Below are 10512 nucleotides of genomic sequence, written 5' to 3' on the forward strand. Positions count from 1 at the left end.
TTTTTAAGTTTATTTGTTTTTGAGAGAGAGAGAGAGAGAGAGAGAGAGTGCTTGAGTGTGGAGAAGGGGCAGAGAGAGAAGGAGAGAGAGAATCCCAAGCAGGCTCCGTGCTGTCAGCCCAGAGCCCAATACGGGGCTCGAACTCACAAACTGTGAGATCGTGACCTGAGCTGAAACCGAGAGTCGGATGCTTCACTGGCTGAGCCTCCCAGGCGGCCCTAGAATATTTTTAGTTATTTGGGGAAGTTTTCATGTGATGAGGCCAAATGGAAAAAAAAGCAGGTGCTAACCCTACATATAGCTACTATGATTCTTCATTTACTTATATACATGGATAGAGCAGAAAGCACTGAATTCAGTCCCTGGCACGTACAAAGCACTGAATGTCTGCACCCATATTGCTCTTATGATATTGATGCAGATATAGATAAGCTATAACTCTGACCACTTCCGGGTTGTGTCGTTAGGGGTGATGTTCACATCCTGTTTTATACTTGCCCGTAGTTTTCAAATTTTCTACAATGAGTGTGTGTTAGCTTTATTATGTCACGTTCAACTTTGTTATAAATCATACAATCACACAAACAGATTCTCCACAGTAAATGTTGAACCAAAAGGGATTCGGGACTGAGTCTAAATTAAACATTTCTAGCTGCCAGTGATCGGCTTAATTGAAATTGGACTGTGTGAAACGACGGTAAATTGTCCCTCCCGTGTGCGTCGTCTAATGGCGAGCTTCCACACATGACTGCCTCCCTTGGCCCTTGTGGCACCCTGCAAGGCACTGAGATTAAGGGAACTCAACAAAATACGATGGGAAAAAAAACGTACACACACACACACACACACACACACGCACACACTGGCTGGACCTTGAGCAAAGTCCCGGTCCTGCAGGATTCCAATCCTTTCTACGCCCCATCCCAGGACACAGCGTGGCTCCCTAACTGGGCTTCCTGGCCTCCCCATGGCCCAGGAGGCAGCAGTGGGAGTTGGCAAGGCAGGAGGGGAGGAGAGGAGAATGGCCACTGTGCACAGGGGGTGATGGGGTGCCTCTCCCCCTCGTTTGGCTCTCAGAGAAGACCCCGCCCTGCCTGATGAGGCCCCTGCCCTTCCAGGTGCCCCACAGACCCACCTGTGTCCAGCCCAGTAGTGGGTTTGGCAGACAGGTGACATTTTCTGGAAAGAACAGAAGATCATGCCCTGCGGATGCTTCTAGGGTAACTGCTTTCTGTTCTTTCCATCTTTGGATTCATATGTGATTTGTTTTGGGGTTCTTGGGATACAGAGAATTCTCTGAGCCTCAGCACAGAAACTCCAGTTCACAGATAGACTAAGAAATCCTTGGAGGCCAGAGGAGAACAGCACTACGCTAGACAGACTGGTCATATCCGCTGGCGGACAGGCCATGGAATAGAGTTTAGAAAGAGAATAATAATGATGATAATAAATAATAAAACAACTATCATTTATTGAGCACTTATTATACATGCCATCTATTATCTCATTGCATTATCCCATCATCCTTGTGGCGTAGGTAGTGTTCTGCCCATTTTTTAGGTGGTGAGACTAAGGCTCAGGTGAAATAACCTGTCCAGATTCCCGCAAAGCAAATGGCAGAGCTGGGATTCAAATCCAGATGGTTCTCTCTCCCAAACTGATGTCCAGAACGTACCTGGCATATGGCGTTCTCAGTGCGAGTTGTTCGAAACAGATGGATTTAATGAGCATCTACTGAGTGCCAAGCCCTGGCTTAAATGCTCTTGTATGGTATCTCACTTCCTCTCCAGAACAGCCTCTGCGGGGTATGTGTACTTACTGTCATTTTACAAATGGGAAAACTGGGACTCAGAGGTTTGCCCAACATTACTCTGAGCCAAATAAAGGCCTTTTAATGGCAGCTTCATGGGGAGAATGAGTCAGGAGCAACCTGGTCCCAGGATCGGAGCCACCAGAGCAGAGCAGATTGGGGGATGGGCGGGGCTGCTGGTGGGGCACAGTCTCCACCTACAGGAGGCAGCAGAAGGTCCAGGGGCAACTATGGCTTTGGACGAGCCACCGCCCCCGGTCACGACTGCCTACCATATAGTGTTGTCGTGAGGGTTAAATGAGGTAATGCACAGGACGTGCTTAGGGCGATTACCAGGCTCACAGGAGACACCTGACAAATGTGAGGTCCCGCTACTCCTACCCACCTTCTCTCCCCTACTGGTCTCTGTCAGTTGGTCAACGCTCCTGACTGGCTGTAAGACAGCCAGCCAAGCCGCTCCCTGGCTGTTTGACCTTGTGCGGCTCACGGGCCCTCTCTGGGCCCGGGCTGGGGTCAGGGGGTGCTGACTGGACTCTCTCTGGGAGCCTCACCATATCTGAGTGAGCCCCCCCTCCCACCCCTGACTCTCTCCCCCAGCCTGTACTTGCCTTCATGCTGAGCCTGGCGACAGCCAGCCTTCACACAGAGGCTCTGGGGGCGAAGGCAGCCGCCCACTATCCCAGGGACTGCCCCTGAAGGCTTTTCCAGAGGGACACCCCCAAACACATTCCAGGTGACATACCATTTTGCTTTCTCCCACAGCCCCTGGCAGGGGCCCGCCCACTCCGGCAGGGGACAGGAAAGTGACTCAGCTCCCCAGCCCCCTCCTCAGACTCACACACTCACAGCCTTGCTTTGGAAAAAGAGTGGTTTTCATTTCTTTCCTTTTTTTTTTTTTTTTTTTTTTCCTTCAAGCACCCTTACTTGTCTCTTTCTCCCACGGGCCTCCCCGGTCTGGGCCAGGAGTCTGTGGCCAACCCTTCTCCATCCTCTCCTGGTGGAGGGTCCCGCCATCAGGGAGGGCGGTGTGGCCCTACTGTGCGTGGTGGGAAAGAGGGGGACTCTGGAGGCCCCAGCTGGCCCCCTATTATATTGGCTTCTATTAAATTGAAACACATAGCACATCTATTACACAATAAACCACAGCTATTTCATGGATCAAATTAAGTTTTATTTGGGCAAATTACAACCTTTCCTACAGTCGTGCCTTTGTGAGGCCATTCCTTTTTAATAAAAGCAAGCATTTCTGGGGCTGGCCCTGCTGGACCAAAGCTCCGTGGTGGGTTGGGGGCTCAGGCCAGGGCTGGCAAGAGGGTGGGAGTGTGTGTGTGTGTGTGTGTGTGTGTGTGTGACTCTGTGTGTGTGTGTAGGAGAGAAAGAGAGGGAGCGAGAGAGAGAGAGAGATGGAATTCTTGGGTCCCCTCTGGGGACTGGATTTGTCCATCTTTTCCCCTGCCTCCCCATCCTGAAGTTTCCATGGAAGTCTGCAATGAAGTTCTCATTTAACAAGAAAAAGGCGGCAGCAGCAGGGAAGCATTTCCCGGAATCCAGGAGGAAGCATGAGTCACTGGCCTGCTAAGTGAGCCCTGCGTGGCCACTACGGCACCAACCCAGGAGGCCTGGAGCATAGGGCCAGCCTCCAGGACCGCGCCAGGCTGCCCGCATAGACATGCCCACTGCCCGGGCTGACGCAGACTCCGGGAATGCAAACAAAGGTGGGTGAAGGGGCCTTCTGAGGGCTGTGGCGCTGGGCCAGACGAGAGGGGGCAGGCTTGGAGGAGAGGCCTGCGGAGGGGCCTCTGGTCTCAGAAGAGCCCCTCGCTGGTGTCCCTGGAGCTCCTACCTCCTGGTGTGACCCGGCCTAGCCCTGCCAGCTCTGGCTTCCGGGCTCCTCCTCATTGGGCAGGGGCAGGCGTTCCCCCAGAGCAGTTCCCCCCAGTTCTCGACATCGGCCCCTGGAGCGACAGCGTCAGCATCACCTGGGAACCGGTCATAAATGCAGATTCTCAGGTCCCCCCCGAGACCTACTAAATCAGAAGTTCCGGGGGTAGGGTCCAGAGACCCGTGTTTTAACAAACCCCACGGGCGATACTGACGCACAGTCAAGTTTGTGGGCTACTGTGCTTAATGATCTGTAAGTGACCTTCAGACCCACCTCTGCTGGTTATTCGTTCGAAAAAATTAGAGGCTGCTCAAGTGGTGCTTACTGGGTGCCAGTTACCCGGCTGCCTTCTTTACACTGCCAACACATTCGATTCCCCCCGCCAACTCCGTGAGGGCAGGCTCTGTGATCATGTCTCCATTCTACAGGTGACATAAGTGCTGCTTTGGAGCCAGAAGCCAGCGTTCTGGGATCTAGAGGTGATGGAAGGTGCTGGGCCCAACGTGCACGCTTGGCCCGTGCTGGGTAACTGGTTTATGTGGCTGACCCTTCCCCGGGTAGCTGGGTAGCTTTTCTGGAGTGCGCTTCAGAGGCTGCCCTGCCACCTAGGAAGGGGCATGGCAAGAACTCTCATTCCAGAGCCAGCGATACAGAAGGAAACAGGCAGGTGGAGTGAGAGAAGCAAGAAGTGACAGAAGGAAGCTGGGCTGGAGACATGTGGGGCTTCCAGAATCTTGTTTGTCCAAGGGTGGTCCTTAGACCAGCAGCGGCAACATCCCCCAGGAGGCTGTTAGGCATTCGGAATCTTGAGCCCCACCCCAAACCTACTAAATCCGAAGCTACATTTTAACAAGATCCTTGAGGGGGTTCCTGTGCTTATTCAAGCTTGAGAAGCAGCAGAAGCACAAGGAAAGCCCCGGGTGGGGCACAGGGGCACATCCCCAAGCCCCTTCCTGTCTCACAGGGTTGGCCCAGCTCCCTTGGGGCTCCCAATCCCCCATTAGCACTAACATCCCCTCAGTGAACCCTGGAGCCCGAAGGCCCTGGAGGAAGACTTGAGTCCTTAAACTACACAACTAAACCCAGTATAGTGCGAGGGACTCGACCTCTGCCTAGCGTCCTCCTCCCAAGGTCAGGGATCTTTACTTCCTCTACCCTCTCTTCCCGGGTTCAAGCCCAGGCTCTGCCATTTACTGGCTATGATTCTTGCTGTGATTCTCGGTACTTCTACCGGTACCGGTAAAATTAGAATGCCGGTATTTCCTAGATCATACATTTTGCGTGTGTGTAGATCAAATCAGCGGATCCACATCAAGTACTTAGAGCAGTACTTGGCATGTAACTCTATTAACACTGTTACTTGCTTTCAGACTTCCTTCGTTCCATCCTCTGGGTAGCCCTTGGGCTGGGCGGGGGATGGCGGAAAGGCGGTGCCGACCGGGGAACACTCAGCGCCAAGGCAGGGCTACCGGATTGGATTCCGGAGGTGACAGGGGCTCCTGGGGGGAAAGAAGGAAATGTGTTTGTGGGATACCTGTGATATGCCAGGCTCAGTGCCAAGCACTTCCGTCGTCTCCGCAGTTGGAAAGTACTGTTCCTTTCGAAGCTTACAAGGGATTGAAGCCGTAGAAGGCCAGTCGGTGAAAGGCGGAGCTTGTGCTTGGTGGGCCTAGCCTGGCTAGCCTGACCTCAGTCTCACACCCATTTCACATGACCCCTCGCTTCTACCTCTAGTATAGCCTGGTCTGGCCCCTGGAGGAGATAGAGGGATTCAGAAGGCTAGAGCCGGCAGAGGAATGGGGAGGCTGATGGGCCCTTGGGACACGGTTCATGGCTCTTTCCCTAGGGCCTCAGTTTCCCCAGGGTGGTGCCTCCTCCTTGCAGGGAGCAGGGCAGGTTTGCTGAGTGGACCGGTAGTGGGTTGAGCTGCTCCCGGATTTACTCTGCCAACATAGCCTGTCCCTCTGTCCCATGATGGGAGGGCAGGCCTTTGACAGATGTGTTAAAATGCCAGCCAAGGGGGTTACTTCTGGTTTCAGCTCGGATGTGTGAAGAGCTGGGAACCTGCCACTCCCATCGTCACAACAAGAGAAAGCTGAACAAGCTAAAAGTCAACACCTTTTGTTTATTTATTTTTTAAAGCTTATTTTTAAGAGAGAGAGGAAGCGTGAGGGGGGGAGGGCAGCGAGAGAGGGAAAGAGAGAGAACCCCAAGCGGGGCTCAAACGCATGGACTGTGAGGTCATGACCTGGGCCGAAGTCGGACGCTTGACGCCACCCAGGTGCCCCAAAGTCCACAACTTTTAGGTCCAGCAGAGAAGGAGGGCCAATGGGCAAACTGCCAACCTGAAACCTGGAGAGAAGGGGGAATATGCAGAAGCACAACCAGGATCAGCTCATCGGGGGCAGAAGCCACCAGAACCAGTAACTCTTAGGATTACTTAAATGGTAATTTCTATACCCTCCCACCGCCCCCCCGCCACCCCGCGCCATGGCAGTCCTAAAAACACATTTTTAAGGTGTGATTGACATACAGTAAGCTGTGGATATTTAGCGTATACGACTTGACGAGCGTGTACCTAAGCGTGCATCTGTGAAACCATCAGCATCGACTACGCCATGAACATCCCCGTTATCTCCAAAGGCTTTCTCCCGTTCTATTTATTAATGAATTATTATTATTGTGTTGTTGCTATTAGATGGTGATTGTGAGGGCCTGATGGAAGCTGGGTGTGGACTGGATTGCAAGTTACAAACTTGGTCCCCTCCTAGGGACGCCCGGAATTTTATGGGCTTCACCCCCAGGAGCCCTACCCAGTTCATATGATGAAGATCAGAGAAAAACCCCTTCTGTTTGGAGCAGAAAAAATAAACACTTTGCAATATGCCCAGAGCTTTTTCTGTAACAAAGACCTACCCTTCAGAAGAAACTGCTTTCCCAGAGCCTTGCCTGGCTGGGGGAAGGACAGTTAGACACTTCTGACCCTTTCTAGCCTTCCCATCTCATTTAAGGGGAGCAAAAGAGGGCCGAGATGTGCTTCTGAAGGTCACAGCCCAGGGGGTCAGGCCAACGAAAAAATCGGAGATTTAATAATAAAAGAGTACAGGATGCTTCCCCTCCCCAACATCTTACCACCAGTGCAGCCGGTCTCCCGTATACTAAGGGTGGTTTACAACCAAAAGAGCTACAAGACTCAGACTCTCTTTCAGAAGGAGTTCTTAGGGAAACCCAAAGACAACAGGGCAGGAAGCAAACAAACAAGGAAATTCTAAAAATGAAACATAAGGAGATAAAGGAATGGGGGGAGAAAAGAAAAGAAACAGAATATCCAAGAACCATGGGACCATGGCAACAGGTGTAACCTGTGTGTGTTGGGAACACCCCGTCACCAAAATCAATGACATCTGCCACTGGTAGGCCTGCCTTCCAAGCAGTGTTAAAAGAAGTTGTTTGGAGAGAAGGAAAATATGTGGGTCAGAAACTCGGATCTACATAAAGAAAGGAAGAGTATCAGAGAAGAGATAATGAAGATCAAATAAAATATTTTATTTTTCTTATTCTTAACCTAATGGATAACTGCTAGAAGCAAAAATAATCGCAAAAAAAACCAGTATTAGGTGATCATAGCCTTTGAATTAGTGAAATGAAGGCTGGCAATGTCACGAGGGATGGGAGGGAGGGACTGGGGGCACGCTGGTATTGGGTGCCATGAAGCAGTATCGTGCTGTTGAAGGTGAACCTTGATTCATTGTAAAGATATATTGCAAACACTAGGGCAACAACTAAAAAAAAGAAAAAAAAATTTTTTAAGAGAGAGCATGAGTGGGGGAGGGGCAGAGAGAGAGAGGGAGAGAGAGAATCCCAAGCAGGCTCTACACAGTCAGTACAAGAGCCCAACACAGGGCTCGAACCCACGAAACTGTGAAATCATGACCTGAGCTGAAATCAAGAGTCAGACGCTTAACCGACTGAGTCATCCAGGTGCCCCTAAATTTTGTTTTAAAGAAATTTAACTGGGGGCGCCTGGGTGGCTCAGTCGGTTGAGCATCCGACTTCGGCTCAGGTCATGATCTCACAGTCTGTGGGTTCGAGCCCCGCGTCGGGCTCTGTGCTGACAGCTCAGAGCCTGGAGCCTGTTTCAGATTCTGTGTCTCTTTCTCTGACCCTCCCCTGTTCATGCTCTCTCTCTGTCTCAAAAATAAATAAATGTTAAAAAAAATTTAAAAAAAAGAAATTTAACTGATATATTAAGAGGGGGGAGAAAATGGAAGCACATAAAACCAGGTAGGGCAGAAATAGATGGGAAGATTAAGAAAAGAAACAATTGCAATAGACAGAAAACAGTTATGAGCATGGTCAATATTAATCCAACTTTATTAGTATCACCCGAAATACGAATGGTGTAAATACACCAGTTAAAAAACAGAGACTGTCAGAGGGATAAAAAACAAAAAACAAGACTCAACTATCTGTTGTCTACAAGAAGCCTGCTCTAAAAACAAAGACACAGATAAGTGAAAAGGAAGGGAATGAAAAAAGATATACCGTGCTAACACTGATCAGAGAAAGCTGGAACAGCTACAGTAATTCACACAAAGCAGGCTTCAAAACAAGAAAAGCAATCAGGGATAAAATGGGCATTGCATAATGATAAAGAGACGAATTCTTCAAGGAGATACAATAATCCTTAACGTGTACGCACCTAGGAAGGGAACACCACGAGGACAAACACTGAAAAAGCTGCATGGAGAAATAGACAAGCCACTCTTGTCGTTGGGGACTTCACACCCCTCCATCAGCAATGGGCAGATCCAGCGGGAAGGACATCAGTAAGGACACAGTTGGACTAAACAGCACCATCAATCAACTGGATTTAATGTATAGAATATGTCATCCAACAACGGCAGAATACACATTCTTCTCAAGTTCGCACGGAATGTTCACCAAGATAGATCACGTACTGGGCCACATAACCCACCTTAAACGGAAAAGAACAGCATCTGGGTAACGTCTAGGGGGTGGGCATTTGGTTCTCTTTCCTAAGACACCAAGTTATTGTTTAGGGAACAAGCCCTCTGGAGTCCGACAGGCATGGGGTGTGTTTCTGGCTCCATCATTCACCTTCCTTGTGACCTTGGGCCAGTCACTTCATCTCTCTGAGCCCCAGGTCCTTCATCTGTAGGGTGGGGATGATAACAATAACTACCTCATGGGTAGGACGTTACAAGGATGAAATAAGACGTTCCATGGAAGGTGATTTAAGCCTTCTTCAGCTCAAGGTAAGGCCTCAATAAATATTCCCTGATCCCTCGTGGTGTTAGTAAGAAGGAAGGAACATGGTACCAGAGCCCTTGCTGTGCACTGCCCCCTGCTGGTCACCGGGGGACTCAGCCCTCAAACACAGGCTCCCCTCCAGGGCTCACACCTGCTCCCAGGACTTGAGTGTGAGGCAGGTGTAGCTCAGCTGAATTCGAGAGCAGAATGGGAAGGGTTTCTGACATGGAGCCTTTGAGGTAGCCTCCAAAACACGGGTGTCCGTTCCAAACTGAGAACACGGCCAGAGCAAGCGGAAGCAGGGTATGTTCCAGAACGGGTGAGCAATCTGGTACGGATCGTGGACCCCAGAAAGGCTCGTGGCTGAAAAGTTCAGGGTACAGAGGTTACTTGGCCCAAATTTCTCATTTTGGAGATGAGGAAGCTGAGGCCCAGGGAGGGCTGAAGAGACCCTCCAGTTGCTATGCTGCTAAATGTGTTTTCACCTGGGACCTTCGAGAATGAGAGTTTTGATTAGGGAGAAGGATAGTTTAGTGATGACTGATATTTATGACAGATTAATATGTGTCAGGCACTATAGGAGGTATGGGATTTCACCCTCAAAAGTAACCCTGTAAGGCAGAAACTATTATTCCCATTTTATAGTTGAGGAAACCGAGGCACAGAGAGGGTAAGTAATGACTCCCCAGTGCGTTCGGGATTTTACCAGACAGTGCTGGATGCCTCTTCCACATCCACTCTTGAACTTCTCCCTTGCTGGCACGGCAGCAACGCTGTTCTCTGTCTCCTTTTCCCCCACAACTGGAGCTCCCCAGGGGAGGCTCTTCATGGGTCTCAGCCAAGCATGGCGGTCCTCGCCTCTTTCGAGAAATGGGATGCCTTCTGGCCTGTCATGGTGGAGGGAAGCTAGGGGAATTCTGGAAGGAATTTGATGGGTTGAGAGAGGGAAGGGGGGTGAGTGGGAGTGGCGTGGAGCCCCTCTGGACACGGTGGCGTCTGCGTGTGATGTTGGAACGAAGGCAGCCACCTTAGTGCGTGAGGGGACAAGTCTCAGGATAGTCTGACACACTGAAGGTGGCAGAGCGGAGGCAGGAATTGATGGGGTCCTTGAAGATGCGGTTCAGCTGCTTGGATGAACGAAACCCAGATGCCATTCCTCTCATCTCCTTGACACATGAGCTCTTATATCGCTTTTTTGCTAAGCCGGTTGCATCGGAGTGTTCTGCTCTTTGCCACTGAAAGCCTTCTTGTTGGTGTAAGGATGGGCCCCAGATCTTTCCCACGTCATGCCAGGCTCAGACCCCCGCAGCCGTGTTCCTTGTTAATATCGACTGTCCTAGTCAGAGTTGGAAACTTGCTAATCCCAGGACGGGCCATGTTCTCTGGGGCCTCCGAGCCTTTGCACATGCTTTGTCCTCTGCCTGAAATGCCCTCCCAGGTGTCAGTTTTACACACACACCCTCTTCTTTTGTGAGCTGGCTGCTCCATCAACTTCTGTGCAGAGCCTCACGGCATCCATCTATAAGGCCGCCATCGCTGTCGTCAC

General features: G+C 50.7%; 1 long non-coding RNA gene across 1 annotated transcript; it reads left to right on the top strand.

Moving 5' to 3' along the window:
• The first annotated feature begins 2739 nt into the window (after positions 1–2739).
• On the top strand, positions 2740–6176 carry LOC147580280 (uncharacterized). The gene is made up of 3 exons (XR_015252729.1): positions 2740–3525; positions 4121–4217; positions 5999–6176. It is a non-coding gene; the product is annotated as an uncharacterized LOC147580280 (long non-coding RNA).
• The last annotated feature ends 4336 nt before the right edge of the window (positions 6177–10512 follow it).

The sequence above is a fragment of the Puma concolor genome, chromosome B3 (genome assembly GCF_028749965.1).
Source record: "Puma concolor isolate L17-30 chromosome B3, mPumCon1.1.hap2, whole genome shotgun sequence".
Classification (NCBI taxonomy): Eukaryota; Metazoa; Chordata; class Mammalia; order Carnivora; family Felidae; genus Puma; species Puma concolor.